The 13,703-nt window shown below is 56.0% G+C and overlaps 1 protein-coding gene across 4 annotated transcripts in view; it reads left to right on the top strand.

Annotated features, from left to right (window-relative positions):
* The first annotated feature begins 768 nt into the window (after nucleotides 1–768).
* The window catches only part of ZNF185 (zinc finger protein 185 with LIM domain), a 72,488-nt gene continuing 59,553 nt past the window's right edge, over nucleotides 769–13,703 (top strand). For all 4 annotated transcript variants that reach the window (XM_021932804.1, XM_021932802.1, XM_021932803.1 and 1 more), the window contains exon 1: nucleotides 769–874. The gene's annotated coding sequence lies outside the window, so the exon portion shown is untranslated. The remainder of the gene's footprint in view (nucleotides 875–13,703) is intronic.

The following is a 13,703-nucleotide window of genomic DNA, read 5'->3' as shown; positions in this document are numbered from 1 at the left end:
CCCAGGGCCTTGCACACAATAAGCACTCGGTGAGCAACAACGCGTGACGCAGGTACATCAAACCGCATTGGCTCTGGGAGTCTGGCTGTATCTCCAGCCAGATGTCGTCCAGTCTGGGAGATAGCCCCGTTTGCTGTGCCTTGTGAGCCCCGGGTCCCTTCCGCGGTGAGCGGCTCCCTCACTCTTCTCCTCCTTTCCTGCCTGCAGGACTTCCTGGATGATCTCAGCCGCCAGCCCCCCGCCCCCTCCTCGCCCCTGTCTGGGATCTCCATCTGTAAAATGGATCTAGGAACAGTAGTTCTCAACTGAATTAACCCGACAGCATCTGTGGAAGTCGTTGGCCCTGTGCCGGGGCCAGATCGCGCAACTAAGAGCGGGGGCCCTTCACGTGGCGGAGGCTTCCCGGCCTGGGGCCAAGGGCCCGGAGGAATTTGCCTGGAAGTTTTCCATCACGGCAGAGCCTTCTGGAGCTCGCCCGTGCTCGGCGAGGGGAGCCCCAGACTTGATTTCTCCAGCAGCCCCGCGAGGCGGGGCCGAGAAGGGGCGGGCGAGCGGGCGGAGGACGCTGGCGGGAGAATGTGCGGAATGTGCCAGGCGTCTCTACCTACCCCAGGAGGGGCAGAGGAAGGGGCCGGCCGAGGGGAGGGGCGAGGGGCGAGGCTCCGGGCGGCCGGAGAAAACCTGTTTGTTCTCCTGCGGGCGGAGCCCAGTCCGCGCCTCCTCGCCTCCCCGCGCGCTCCCCGCTGCGCCCCGCGCCCCGCGCCCCGCGCCTGCCTCCCCGGCCCGGCCCGGCCGGGCGCTGTCCACCCGAGGGAGCCCGCGCCCCGCGTCCGCCCGACCCTCCACCCGCCCACGAACCGGGCACCTGTGCCAGGTAGGGCTGTCGAGTCGCCATCGGACGCGGCCCTGCGGGGAGGCAGTGGGGGGCACCCAGTCCGTGCGCAGCTAGGGACAAGTCAGGGCCTCAGTTTCCCCATCCATAACCCTTACCGGCTCCAAGCATCTCTCTTCGGATTTCCCCCCGGGAGTCAGTGGATTTCTGGTTTTCGCTGTGAGTGAAAAGATTGACAGAGGAGGCCAGCGTCCCCTACCGAGGCAAGTGTCCCCCTCGCCGGCCTGATCGCTCTGTCTTGCCCTTTAGGAAAGACACGGTTTGATTGCTAGTAAATGGCGAGGGGCCAGGATGCTCTGAGAGTTGACTGCAGGTCTTTAAGAATCAGGGAATCTCATATCCCTCCGTCCCCCTGTGTCCATTTTATAGATGAGGAAACTGAGACCCAGAGGCTGGCTCGCCCAGAGGATCCCCTCGATCGCCCTGGGGCCTGTGATGGGCATGTGCTGGGTACAGGGCAATCTTGGGGAGGGCCATGCGGATGGTGGCTGCTCACACTCAGACAGAAGGCGCCGAATCAGGTGTCACTGGGTGTTATCGACTGGATCGGCAGTGCACCAGCTCTGTGACTCGATTGTTTTGATGGGGGCAGGGGGAGCCAAGAGTCTGTTCTCTTTGGAAAGGCAGAGGGATACCTCGCCTTACAAAAAGGCTGAAAGCTCAGGTGCTCCTGCCTGATCTGCCACTTCTGAGCTGGGGACACCTGGGTACTCTATCGGTTTAAGGGGGTGACACGTCAAGCTACCTCCCACCCAGGGCTGCTGGGGACTCAGATAAGGTAGGTGGTGGGTGTGTTTGGGCTTTGGGAGAGCTGAGGCATGGCAGGAGTTGTGTTCTTGCTGAGCCATCCGCACGGAGCCTTGACATCGTGGAAGGCTGTGCAGCATCATCTCAGGACTCAAAGCTGTGAGCCCCGAGAGAGAACCTCTCACACCCTGTCCAGCAGTGCTTGAGGCCTCAGTACCTGGACTAAGTCCTGCCTTGGTCTCATGGCTCTTCAGACTTCTGGTTGTTGTATCCGGCTGGGGACGGGAGGCAGGGGCGCACAGGTGGATAGGCCTGAACAGAGCTGCAGAGGTAGGCTGTGGGAGGTCCTGCTTTGCCAGGGCCTCCACTCCTCATCTGAAAAACAAGGGGCAGTTCAGAGGCCAGCAAGTGGCCAGGACACAGATGCACAGACGAGGGGCCAACCTTCTGGCAGGTCTTGGTGCCTTCCCCTCATCACTCCCAGGCCACTTCAGGAAGGGAAGGAACAGATCCCTCTCACCTGCCCCTCCTTCCAGCAATTCCCAGCCCCTGGATGGCCGCTGTACATTCAGCCGTGTGGAGCTGGCGGAAGGCACTCAGTGCAGGGCCAGGCACGTGGCAGGTGCTCAAGATCTGTTCATTTCCATCCTCTGGACACTCATGAGTCAAGCAACAGAGGTGGCCCAGGACCACTTAGGGTGTTGCAGCTCTGAGTAGCATGAAAATATTAGGGGCTCCTCAGTCCTGGAGCAACAAGGCACCCCTGGCTGGGAAGATCAGGGAAGGCTTCCTGGAGGAGAAGGGCTTGGAAGCAGGAGGAGGAGCTCAACTGCCACCAGGTCAAGGCCCGCACGTCCTTTGGAGCTGCTCAAGTCTAACCTCCCCCTTACACCTGGAAGATCATAAACCACTTCTTGCTGAGCTCCTGCATATGGGGGCCCACAGAGAAATCAGCTCCATGCCTTGCCCAGAGGAGTGACAGAGAGGCCATCTGTCAGTAAGAAATTGCCATCTGAATGCAAATGGCAGCAGTGATTGTCCACCTCACTTCCCGCTCAGCTCGAGTCCAGACTCCAGAAAAAGCCTTTCCCACATAAGGGCAGTGATGCCAGGGGCAGCCAGCGCCTCAACTCAGCCTCCCTTAGCCTGACTTGTGCTCCTTGTCTTCCTGCCCAGTGTCCCCAAGGCCTCCTGAGATCTGGCAGGGCAGGGACTCTGGGTCCCCAGCACTGGGTCTGGGACCTGGCCATGATAGGCATCGGCACCTGTTCCCTGAACTGTCTTCCGTTGCATGCCAAGCAAACTCCCCTAATTCTGGCTCAGTGCATTCTGGAAGCCGGAAGTCTGCCTTCCTCCTTCCCCACTCGAGCCTCCACAGGTGACTGACCCTTTTGGTGTGGGTTTTGCTTCAAGCCACAACTCATAAGGTGCCAGGTCACATGTAACACAAGCTTTGCTTCTGTTGGTGAGCCCAGAGGCTGCCCCCACTGCCAGTCCCTAGCAGCATGGGACAGGACCAGTGCCAGAGAGGAGAGCTGCCTTCCAGTGCTCTGGAGCCCTGAGCGGCAACCCCTTGCAGTCCGGGCCTTTGGGCTCTCATGTTTAGGGTCAGTCCAGGGGCTTTGCCTTCGTTACCGCTGTGCCTATAGTGAACCGAATGATGCCAAGACAAGGGCAGTGCCATCAGGGACTGGTCCCTGAGAGATGCTCGGGAGAGGTTGCCATCATTGCTTCCAAAGACCCGGGCGGGGCGGGAGTTGAACTGTCCCACACCTGGTCAGGTGTGTGGTAGGGGAGGGTGGCATCTTTATAGCCTAGTGGTTAAGAGAATGGCTCAGAGGTCAGACTGGGTTCAAACCCCAGCTCAGCCACCATCCAGTTGTGCAAAGTTGGGCCCTTCATGCAACCCCTTGAGGCCTCTGTTTTCTCACCAGTACAGAAGGGCGGCTAAAGCCAGGAGTACCTGCTGCACTGGGTGCCTGGCTCAGAGGTGGTGCTCTGTCACGGAAGGTAGCTGAGCCAGGACTATGGTGCCCTCCTTCAGGGCTGTGGTGGCAAGGAGTGAGGTGGGACTAGGTGGAGAGAGAGATGCTGCCTGGGATGTGGGCTCCTACCTGAGGAAAACAGTTTAGAAATTACTGCTGATGATTGGCCGGGCGCGGTGGCTCAAGCCTGTAATCCCAGCACTTTGGGAGGCCGAGACGGGTGGATCACAAGGTCAGGAGATCGAGACCATCCTGGCTAACACAGTGAAACCCCGTCTCTACTAAAAAATACAAAAACTAGCCGGGCGAGGTGGCGGGCGCCTGTAATCCCAGCTACTACTCGGAGGCTGAGGCAGGAGAATGGTGTAAACCCGGGAGGCGGAGCTTGCAGTGAGCTGAGATCTGGCCACTGCACTCCAGCCTGGGCGACAGAGCGAGACTCCGTCTCAAAAAAAAAAAGAAAAAAGAAATTACTGCTGATGATGCAAACAGTATCTACTCACATTTCAAATGACTCACTAAAGAACACTTAATTCTTAGGGTGATTTCTCATGCTTACTAAAGTCTGACTCGCTTTCTTTTTTGTTTTCACTTTTTTTGTTGTTGTTAGAGCTGGGGTCTCGCCTTGTCACCCAGGCTGGTATACAGTGGCTAGTCACAGGCACGATCATAGCACACCGCAGCCTCCAACTCTTGGGCTCAAGCGATCCTCGTGCCTCAGTCTCCCGAGTAGCTGGCACTACAGGCGAGTGCCACCATGCCAGCACTGTTGTTACTTTTTATCTTTAAGTTTTTAATTTATTTTTTACCTTGAATTGATTTAAAACTCATAGAAAAGTTGTAAGAATCGTGCAGAGAACTCCTGAAGCCTTATCTGAATTCCCACTGTTAACATTTTGCCACATTTCTCATTAGTTTACTTCACTTGTAGCCTTTGGACGGGTCAGAGGGTGGGCAGGACTGATGTCAGTTCATTTTTCCAGTTCCCTTTTCCAAAGGGAAACTGAGGCACAGAGAGGGACTTGCTCAAGTGCCATTGATTAGAAACTGAGCCAGATTAACTTCTCTCAGGGACACACATTGATGCATTTGGCAGGTATTTTCTTGATCACTTTCTGTGTTGGGCGCTGGGGCACAGAAATGACTGAGAACTGACAGCAAAGTGGGAGGCACAGGCCTGGGTGGAGAAGAGACTGGAAAAGGAGAAGACAAGAGGCCCTGTGGGTATCATTCTCAATGTCGGAGGTGGAGCGCAGGAAGGAATCTGCAGCTTGAGCGCGTGTCCCAGGGAATTTGACTGACTGCCGAAGGGTCAGAGGCCACTTTCAGAAACACTGTCTAGGCTTTTCCTGTTGGGAGTGTGCTCATTTCTCATCTCAAAAGGAAGCTGGGAACTGGGAGGGTGCCTGCCTGGAGCGGGGAGGTGGGTCCCGGCCAGCCAAGAGAGCAATTCCTCACCCACTCATTAATGCCCACTGAGCCATCCTTCTTCCCGCAGAGCTGCCCTTGGGGCTGCTGCTGCTGAGATGGCCACAGAGCTCTGAAGCCACCCCCTGGGTCAGAGAGGAGTCATAGCCTCTGGGGCCAGTGGGCAAGCTCTAGGCTGCTGGTGGTTGCTGGCGGTGGTCCCTGGCCTTGGCCCCATCTGTGGGCCCAGCTCGGGCACCCAGTCCGGGCCCTTTGGTGTAGTCCCTGTGATCTTTGGCTCAGCACGCCACTTTCTGATGACTAGGTCAGTTTCCCAGAGAGCTTGATGTGGCGAAGAGTTGCTATGAAGAGAGCAAGCACAAGGATTTTAATCACAAGAACCGGCATCCCTGGTGAAAATGCTTACATCAGGCACTGCCTGCTTTAAACTGAAAAAAAAAAAAAAAAAAAAAAAAAAAAACCCAAAACCCAAAACCAGGACTTGCTTCACCACTTGTGTCAGCGATCCCTTACTCATGCTTTCATTCCTCCGGGCCTGAGCCTAGGCACCTCCTTGGGAAATGCAGTGCTCTGGCTACACCCCGCTAGGCCGATTCCCCCCAGCACCCAGCCTGGTGGTTAGCGCTCTGAAAATGCTTGTTGCATACACGGCAATGTGATCTTGGGCAAGTGCGTCCTTCTCTCTGGACTTCCTTATTCTTATCCAAAAATAAGGGCAGTGTTAGAGGTAAGGGTGGAGTTGAGGGGACTCTGGGTCTAGAGTGGGCAGGAAGATGAGAAAGAGGGTTGTTGGAGGGGAGAAGGAGGATGGGGAGTCAGAGCTTCGGGGAAGGTGGGGAGGCAGCGGGCTCGTTCTGTTCCTTTTGCTCCTCACTAGTGATCACCTGCATCTAGGACAGAAGGAATTAGCTTTGGCTGATGTTAGTCAAGGGCAAGTAGGAGTGACTTCCTGTCACTGGCCCTGCTCTGGCAAAGACTGAATGGATGGCAGCAATGGTGTGTGTGTAAGGGGGATGTTCCTAGGGGAAAGCGAAAGAGGGTAAAAGAAAGTGACCAGGTGCAGTGGCTCATGCCTGTAATCCCAGCACTTTGGGAGGCTGAGGCGGGTGGATCACTTGAGGTCACGAGTTAAGAGACTAGCCTGGCCAACATGGTGAAACCCCGTCTCTATCAAAAATACAAAAATTAGCCGGGTGTGGTAGCTGGCATCTGTAATCCCAGATACTAGGGAGGCTGAGGCAGGAGAATTGCTTGAACCTGGGAGGTGGAGGTTGCAGTGAGCCGAGACTATGCCACTGCACTCCAGCCTGGGTGACAGAGAGAGACTCCGTCTCAAAAAAAATTAAAAAAAAAAAAAAAAAAAAAAAAAAGAAAGGGAGTAGAGGGGAGAGAGGTGCTGTGGAGGTGGAAGTGTGGGCTCCATGACCTCTGAGCCTCCTCTGATCCCACTGGCTGCCTTGTCTGCAAATGGGACTAGCATCTCTGCATGACTGGGATTGGCTTAAGACCACACTGGTTCCCTGGCTGCAGAGACAACTGCAGGACGAGGGGTGCAGAAGCAGCCAGGGCCCTGCAAGAGGGTCCCTGCCTAGTCCTCTGTTCTCCGCAGAGACATCTCAGAGGGCCCTTGAAGCCAAGCCAGCCCTGAAATGGCCCAGTTCCCTGAACAGTCACTTGTATCTGGCTCACTGAGAACTAGAAAATGGGTGCATGGAAGCCAGGAGGAATCCCGAGGCCCCAAAGAGTGGTGGGTGGCCGGGGCTGCCTTCTCCCCTCCTCCTCACCCCCAGCTCCCCACCACCTTGGGAAGGAGCTGGCCTGACTTAGATGTCTGCCTCCCAGGGCCCCTCCAGTGCAGACGCCAAAAAGTCTAGCTGCTGGGGTGTTAGGGGTGGGATGGGGAGAGGTGAAATTCCAGACTTTCATGCAGAAGTCATTTACCTGTAAAGCACATTTACAAATACCACCCCCCCATGCGTTCTTTTTCCATATTATATTTTTCCCTCTGCAACCCAAGTCTTTTTCAGCTCTTTTTTTCCACTTGCTGCTCCTTTTTCCTGCCACCCTGTTGGCCTCCAGGCGAGAGCCCCTGGGACTGGAGCATCCCAGGCAGATCGTGCATTCTGGCTCTGGCAAGAGAGGCCCAGCCTAGGCCTCCTTGGAGCTGCACGCTGAGCAGCAGACTAGGAGGCTCAGACGGGATCCAGCTGCTCAGCCCTGCCCATGATCCCTAAATCACCTTTGAAGGGCCCCACCCCCCTGGATCTCAGCAACTCCTGGAACAGCAGCTACAGACGCTGCAGCGGTGCCTGTGGTGGTGCCTGCTCCATCCCCTTCCCAGAGGAAAGCAGGAAAGCAACCTGTCTGCTGACTGTTGCCTTGCCAGCTGCTGAGACTCCAGTGCAGGAGACCGGGAATCAGAATGTCCTGATTCACCAGACCTGGCCACAGGAGGCTGCTTCATCAAATGTAACGTTTCATCATTCCAACCCTTTTGGTCCAGAAAATCAGCACCCGCACCGGCTTAAATCAGCCTGGGTCCAAACTGAGTCAGCCAAGTGCGTGCCTTGAGAAAGGACGGGGTGAGGGCATCTGAGCGGGGGTGGAGGTCGTGCTTCCTGACTTTATAATTCCTCAGCCCCCTCACACTCCTTGCCGTGACTGGCACTTGGAGCGTGCAGGCTTGTCCCTGCACTTCCCAAGGCAGCCTCCAGGAGGAGTCTGTGCCACAGCCAAGGCTCTCCCCACTGTGCTAGCCTTTGACCTCAGCCCCCTCCCCGGGAAGTATCATTGTTTGGGGGCCTGTGGCCTTGGTGATGACCCGAGGGGCTGCACTGAAGCCTACACCTTCCTCACACTACCAGGTGCAGGGGCCAGGGAGCATTTTGAGAATGGGGCTTCCTTAAGCCCATTCCACCTCCCATGGGCACAACAGAGTATTCTCTTTTACCTCAGAGTTTAGAAGTGAAGGTCAGGAAGGGTGAGTGATGTGTCCAGTGACTAAAACCCAGGCCCTTGGACTCCTTGTCAATACTCCTTCCTTCGCTCCAGAGTTGGAAGAGCCAGCATGGGTGTGTGACTTTGTGGCCTTGACCAAGCCCTCCACAGCTCTGACGGCACCACTGTGCCCGTCTCATGACATGACAGATGATAAGGCATGGCTGGCTCTGCGCTGAGGCCTTCTGAATATGTTGTGCCCCGACTACCCTCTCAGCATCTGTTTCTTCTGCCCCATCTGGCTCAGGGCTGCAGTCTGGCCACAGAGAGGGAAGCTCTCTAAGGAAGGAGAATGGGCTAGGAGAAGCCCTCTGCTGCCCCTTGTTTAGCAGGCTGCATTCTCCAGCAAGCCAGCTCTGACTATCTCAGTGGTGCCCGTCTCCTGGTCACCCAGACTGCTCTGTTCCTGGGGCAGCTCATGACACTGCGAGGGGTTTGTGAAGGGTCTTTCATGGGAGGGCCCTTACTCTGAGCTCACAGACATTTGCTTGAAAGACAACAAAAGAGGACCTAAGACATGGGGACTTTTCTTTGAATCCTTTTCCTGACACTAGGGCCGCTGGAGGCTCTTTGCCCAAAGGGAACATTTACAGTGAGAAATGGACAGGAGCCTCGACACCCCCACCCTATGCAGAATTCGACCTCCACCCCTATTTTACCAAGGCATGTCCTCCAGCAAATGAAGCTGTCAGACAGGTTCAGGGAAGGGGGGCGGTCACAGCCTGGGAGGGAGCTGCCTCCTTCTCACCCTTGGTGCTGTGGTGGTGGTCCCCAGGTTGAGTTGGACCAGAATGGAGAGGTGGAGGGACTCTGGCCAGGGGAGCTACCTAGGCTGGCTGGGCTCTGGGACTTGGGCAGCTGGGAGCCTTGGGTTTGTAAAGCCCAACTCTGGCTCTTATAGGAGGACTGGGGGAAAGGTGTAAGAGCTGGGGTCACCCTTACACATGTGTTTCTCCATGGTTTGGTCATTGCCACCCTTTTCGAACGGTGGGGAGCCAAGACACCATAAGGGGAGGAGGGATTTGCCCAGGGTGGCAAAGCTGGGATGAGTCTCCTTCCCAGAGACCAGCCATCTTCTCTGAGGGTCCCAGCAGGGATCAGCCCTGGCAGGTATCTAAGCTAAGGGATCAGCACTGTCTGGGTCCACCCATCTCTAGGAACAAGTTCTTGGGAGACAAGGGACTTATCCCTCTACCACTTACCTCATGACCGGATAGGAGTACTTACATTTCTGCTATGGGGGCAGGCCTAAGTGCTGGTCCCCAGCTATATTCTGGGCCTCTGCCTCCATTAAAGCTCCTTGTCCCAGAGCCACATGAAAGTGCTTGCAGACAGAGCTTTCCTAAAACATAGCCGAGGTTTCCTAAAACACAGCAATCAGCCTCTGCAGTGGGCAGCCCAAGTCTTGATGGCTTCATCCACTTATACTTGACAGATCCATATTTGGTCCCTGTACTTGAGGGGCAGCACTCCGGGCTGTGCCCCCTTTCTTGTCCCGTCCAGGTGTTTCTTTATGCTGACTCCTGACCCACCCCAAAGGGGTCCACACAGATCTGAGCTGTGAGTGATCTCTGTGAGCCTAGCTGAGGTTGGCACGTGTGGGGTGGCAGAGCTGGGTGTCTGCTCAGCTCCTGGGTGCAAAGCATCCCAATTTACCTTTGGGAACGAAGCCCTTCTGCTTGCACCTCTGCCTGTGGCACACTTGCTCCTGTTTGTGCACGGCACCCGGTGCCCAGCACACATGAACTGAGACAAGCCCTGACACCCGTGCCCTCTGGCTGCATCTCCTCCATGCGCCGCAGCAATGTTCAATGCTCCGGGAAGGGAAGGCTGAAGGCGTTTTGCTCCTTTGCCCTCCCAGTTTGCTTAGGAGGCCCCTGCCTGGCATCCTACTTCCCTTCTGCACAATTTGGAAGCCATCCTAATCCCCTGCAAGCCAGATTCTCTGGGGAGCCAGGCAGCGGGGAAGTTCTACAAAACTTTCTCTGAGTTAGTCCTCTCATCTTGGAGGCTGAGCACGTCCTGTGGTGTGACAGGGAGCCTTTTCTCCTGCCGCTCCCGTCTGTGTCCATCTCCTCATGCTCCAGCACCTGCGTCATTGCCTGCTGCCGCCCCCACTCCTCCAGCGCACGGGAATCTGCATACATTAGCCCCCTGCGTCAGCTCCCCTCTCACTCCACTCACTGATGACACCAGGCTTGCTGTGGTTGGAATAACAGGCTCCCTTCAGCCACCTCATTGGCTCCTCGCTCCTATCCATCCAATCAGGGCCAGGGGCCCCTTCCTTTGAGGTTGCTGGGCAGCCTTCAGAGGCTGCAGTAGCAGGGAGAAAGGTGGGGCAGGAACATGCCCATGGGCATTTGGAGGCCATCTGAATTCAGGGAAGACCTGTCCCCATCTCCCCCACCCTACTCTGCCACGGACACTTCCCCTGATTGCCATCTCTCAGCCCACTTGGCCTGAGACAGGAAGAGGGAGAAAGAAGGGGATGAGAGGTGGGCTGGGACATCTGCCTGCTGTCTGAGGTGGCCCGGCTTGTGCAAGAGGAGTTGGACTTGGCCCTGAACTGCCCTAACAGTCTAGTGTTGTCTGAGTACAGGGCTTTGCTCAGAGTCAGCACAGAGAGGGGTACTGTGGAGTGTGGCCACATCTAGTGGGGCTCCAGGGGTGCACCACGAGGGACAGTCCATGCAGAAGGTGTCACATAAGCCAGCCATTCCTTTGGTGGCCCAGGCCAGGTCCTAAGCAGGATGATATGGAGATTTCCAAAAAAACCAGAAGTCTTCTCCCAATCAAGGTAGAAATGAGAGCCATGGTACTGAAAAGACCTAGAGTGGCTGTCCAGACCAGAAATGTGCCCACACAGGCCATCAAGACACCCGCGTGATGGCATGAGAAATTCAGAGAGGCACATCCTTTAGCTTGGGGTGTCCCGTCAGGAAGAGACCCAGTGAGCAGGCCCACAGATGCCACCTTCCAGATGAGGAGACCTAGACTTGGAGAGTGGGATGTCACAGTCCTGTGAGGCCACTTAGGGAAGAGGAGCAGAGATGTAAGCACAGGCCACAGCTCATGGGGACAGTGTTTGCTTTCGGGCTGTGTGGCCTCTCTGGGTGTCAGGGCTAATGGACTTTGAAAGAAGCCTGAGTTCCCAGAGGAAAAGAAATACTGGAAGACTTGGGCAGGTAGCAGGCCCCTGGTGCCACTTTCAAAGGTGGCTAAGGAAGGAACATTTGCTCTCCATCTTCATGGCAGGGTAAATGGGAAGGTGCAGGGACCCCAGTTACAGCGGTTTCTTTTTCTTCAGGAACTTTTTCTGAATGTTTCTCAGACACAAGCCCAGAGGCATGAGAAAGCTTGACATACTGAACTCAGATGGAGAGTGTAGGGCTGTGGGAGTGGGTGGGCTGCTCCATGGGGTCGTGGAGTCACATGTGGCAGGACTCTGCGGCTACATCAGGCCGAGCAGCATAGGCAGGCACGGTGCGGCTGGCCTGAGTCTGAAGAGTCTCCTCCCTCCAGCAGGTGAGCATTGCTGCATGTGCCCAGTGGTTTGGAGGAAGCCATAGAGGCGACTGGTGGTGGGTGTGCCCCAGGAGCCCTCGAGGCCATCGTGCGTGGGCTTACCTGGGCCACTGCGTGGCTGGGGCTCAGAGCCCTGGGAGCGTGGCCAGGGCCAGACACGGGCCCACTCCTGGCTGACTGTGCTGAAGGTGAAGCAGGAGCATTGGCACAGTTCTTGTGCACGAGCTGCACATGGTGCTGCTGGCCTTCGGGGACCTGATCCCAGGAGTGTGTGTGCAGGGTGCCCGCCTGACACAGGTGTCGTGCTCCAGCAAGGGAAGCCAGTGCTGTTATTGCTTCCCAGAGGAAGGCATGGTTCTCATCGCAGAGCAGAGCCCAGGCCACCGTCCCAGTGGCCAGGTCTTCCGGCCGCTTTGCTGGGACCTGGGTGCAGCCCTGGGGAGGGCAGGAGTCTTGCACACAGGCTCTGGAGGCTTCACTGGCTCCCCAAATGGAGTTCACATCCACTAGTGACTGTCCCAAGAGAGTGGAGAGCTGAGGGTGGCCCTGGGGCAGCAGCCATGGTGGCCAGAGGGTTTATCTGCCAAGCCTCTCTGGTGGGCGCTCTCTCCCTGGGCAGACTGGGTCTGTCCCCCCACCCCCTGCTGCCACCCACATGAGAGCAGACATAGGCATCCCACGTCCACACCTGAGCCATAACCAGTTCCTGTGCCCAGCTCTTCAGACCTTCTGGACGTGAGCCTCATGAGCAGGGAGTTGTCCTTGCCCCCTGGAGTACTCTGCTGTCTGTGCAGGTCCCTCTGGCTGACTTGCCATGGGCTGGGGAGCCAGGGCGGGATTGCGTGGGGTGGGAGAGGAGCCATCAGCGGGCCTCATGCACCCTCCTGTCCTGTCATCTCTCCCCTGGGCCCCATACATGTGTGAACGGAGAAGCTGGCCTCCTGCTTCCAGGGGTGCCACCGCCACTGCCACTGTCACTGCTGCAACCTCTGCCTGGCATCCGGCTCGAAACACCCCTGCCTGCTCTCTGCTTCCTTCTCCACCCCAGCTTGTGGGAAAAGAGGAGACCCCGGGAAGAGGCCGAGGCTGCAGCACCACATGGCCCAAAGCGGTGCACAGCACAGCTGGGCCCCAGAGACTGACGGCCTCTTGCTACTGTGGGGATTTCCTCCTCAGAGTGAACAAGCAAGAGAAGTCCCTGCATCCGTTCACTCTCCTCACCTCCCATCCTTCCTGGGCACTGCCCGCCTGGCATCAACTCTTTTTTGAGATGGAGTCTCTGCTGCCCAGGCTGGAGCGTAGTGATGTGATCTCAGCTCACTGCAACCTCTGCCTCCCAGGTTCAAGTGATTCTCCTACCTCAGCCTCCTGAGTAGCTGGGATTATAGGCACGTGCCACCATGCCTGGTTAATTTTTGTATTTTTAGTAGAGATGAGGTTTCCCCATGTTGGCTAGGCTGGTCTTGAACTCCTGATCTCAGGTGATCCACCCACCTTGGCCTCCCACAATGCTGAGATTACAGGTGTGAGCCACCACGTCCGGCCCTGGCATCAACTCTTGAGACCAATCCCTTGGCTGCCCAAGCATACCCCACTCCCACTTCATTTGGGTAAACCACTGTTGGTCTCATCTTTAGTACACAGAAGATACACGTTCATGACAGGAAAATTAGAAATATACGAAAGAGCAAAATATTTTGGTGTATATCTTTGCAAATTTTTCCCCTGTACATTTTTATGTAAATATAATTTGAGTTACATGACACCATCATACACATCCTGCTTTACAGGCTGCTTTTCACTGAGTGATGTATAGAAGCTGTACACAGTACAGGTTTACAAAGCATGTTAAATACTACATGTCTCAGTATGATTTGTAATAACTGCATAGTATTTACTTGAATGGATAGACTATAATATGTTTAACTATGACTGATGGGCATGTAGATTATTGCCACATTTTCACCATCATACTCAACACTGTGATGACACCTGTCTCATATACCTCTTTGTTGTACTCGTGCAATTTCTTCCTCAGGCTACTTGGCGGTGGGGGGAATTGCTGGACCAGCGGGCCTGCCCTTAAGCCTTTTGATACATACAGAAACTCAACCTGTCGAAAGATTCCT

This window comes from Papio anubis, chromosome X, assembly GCF_008728515.1.
Source record: "Papio anubis isolate 15944 chromosome X, Panubis1.0, whole genome shotgun sequence".
Classification (NCBI taxonomy): Eukaryota; Metazoa; Chordata; class Mammalia; order Primates; family Cercopithecidae; genus Papio; species Papio anubis.
Note: the sequence above shows the minus strand (reverse complement) of the source record. Positions and strands in the feature narration are given on the sequence as shown.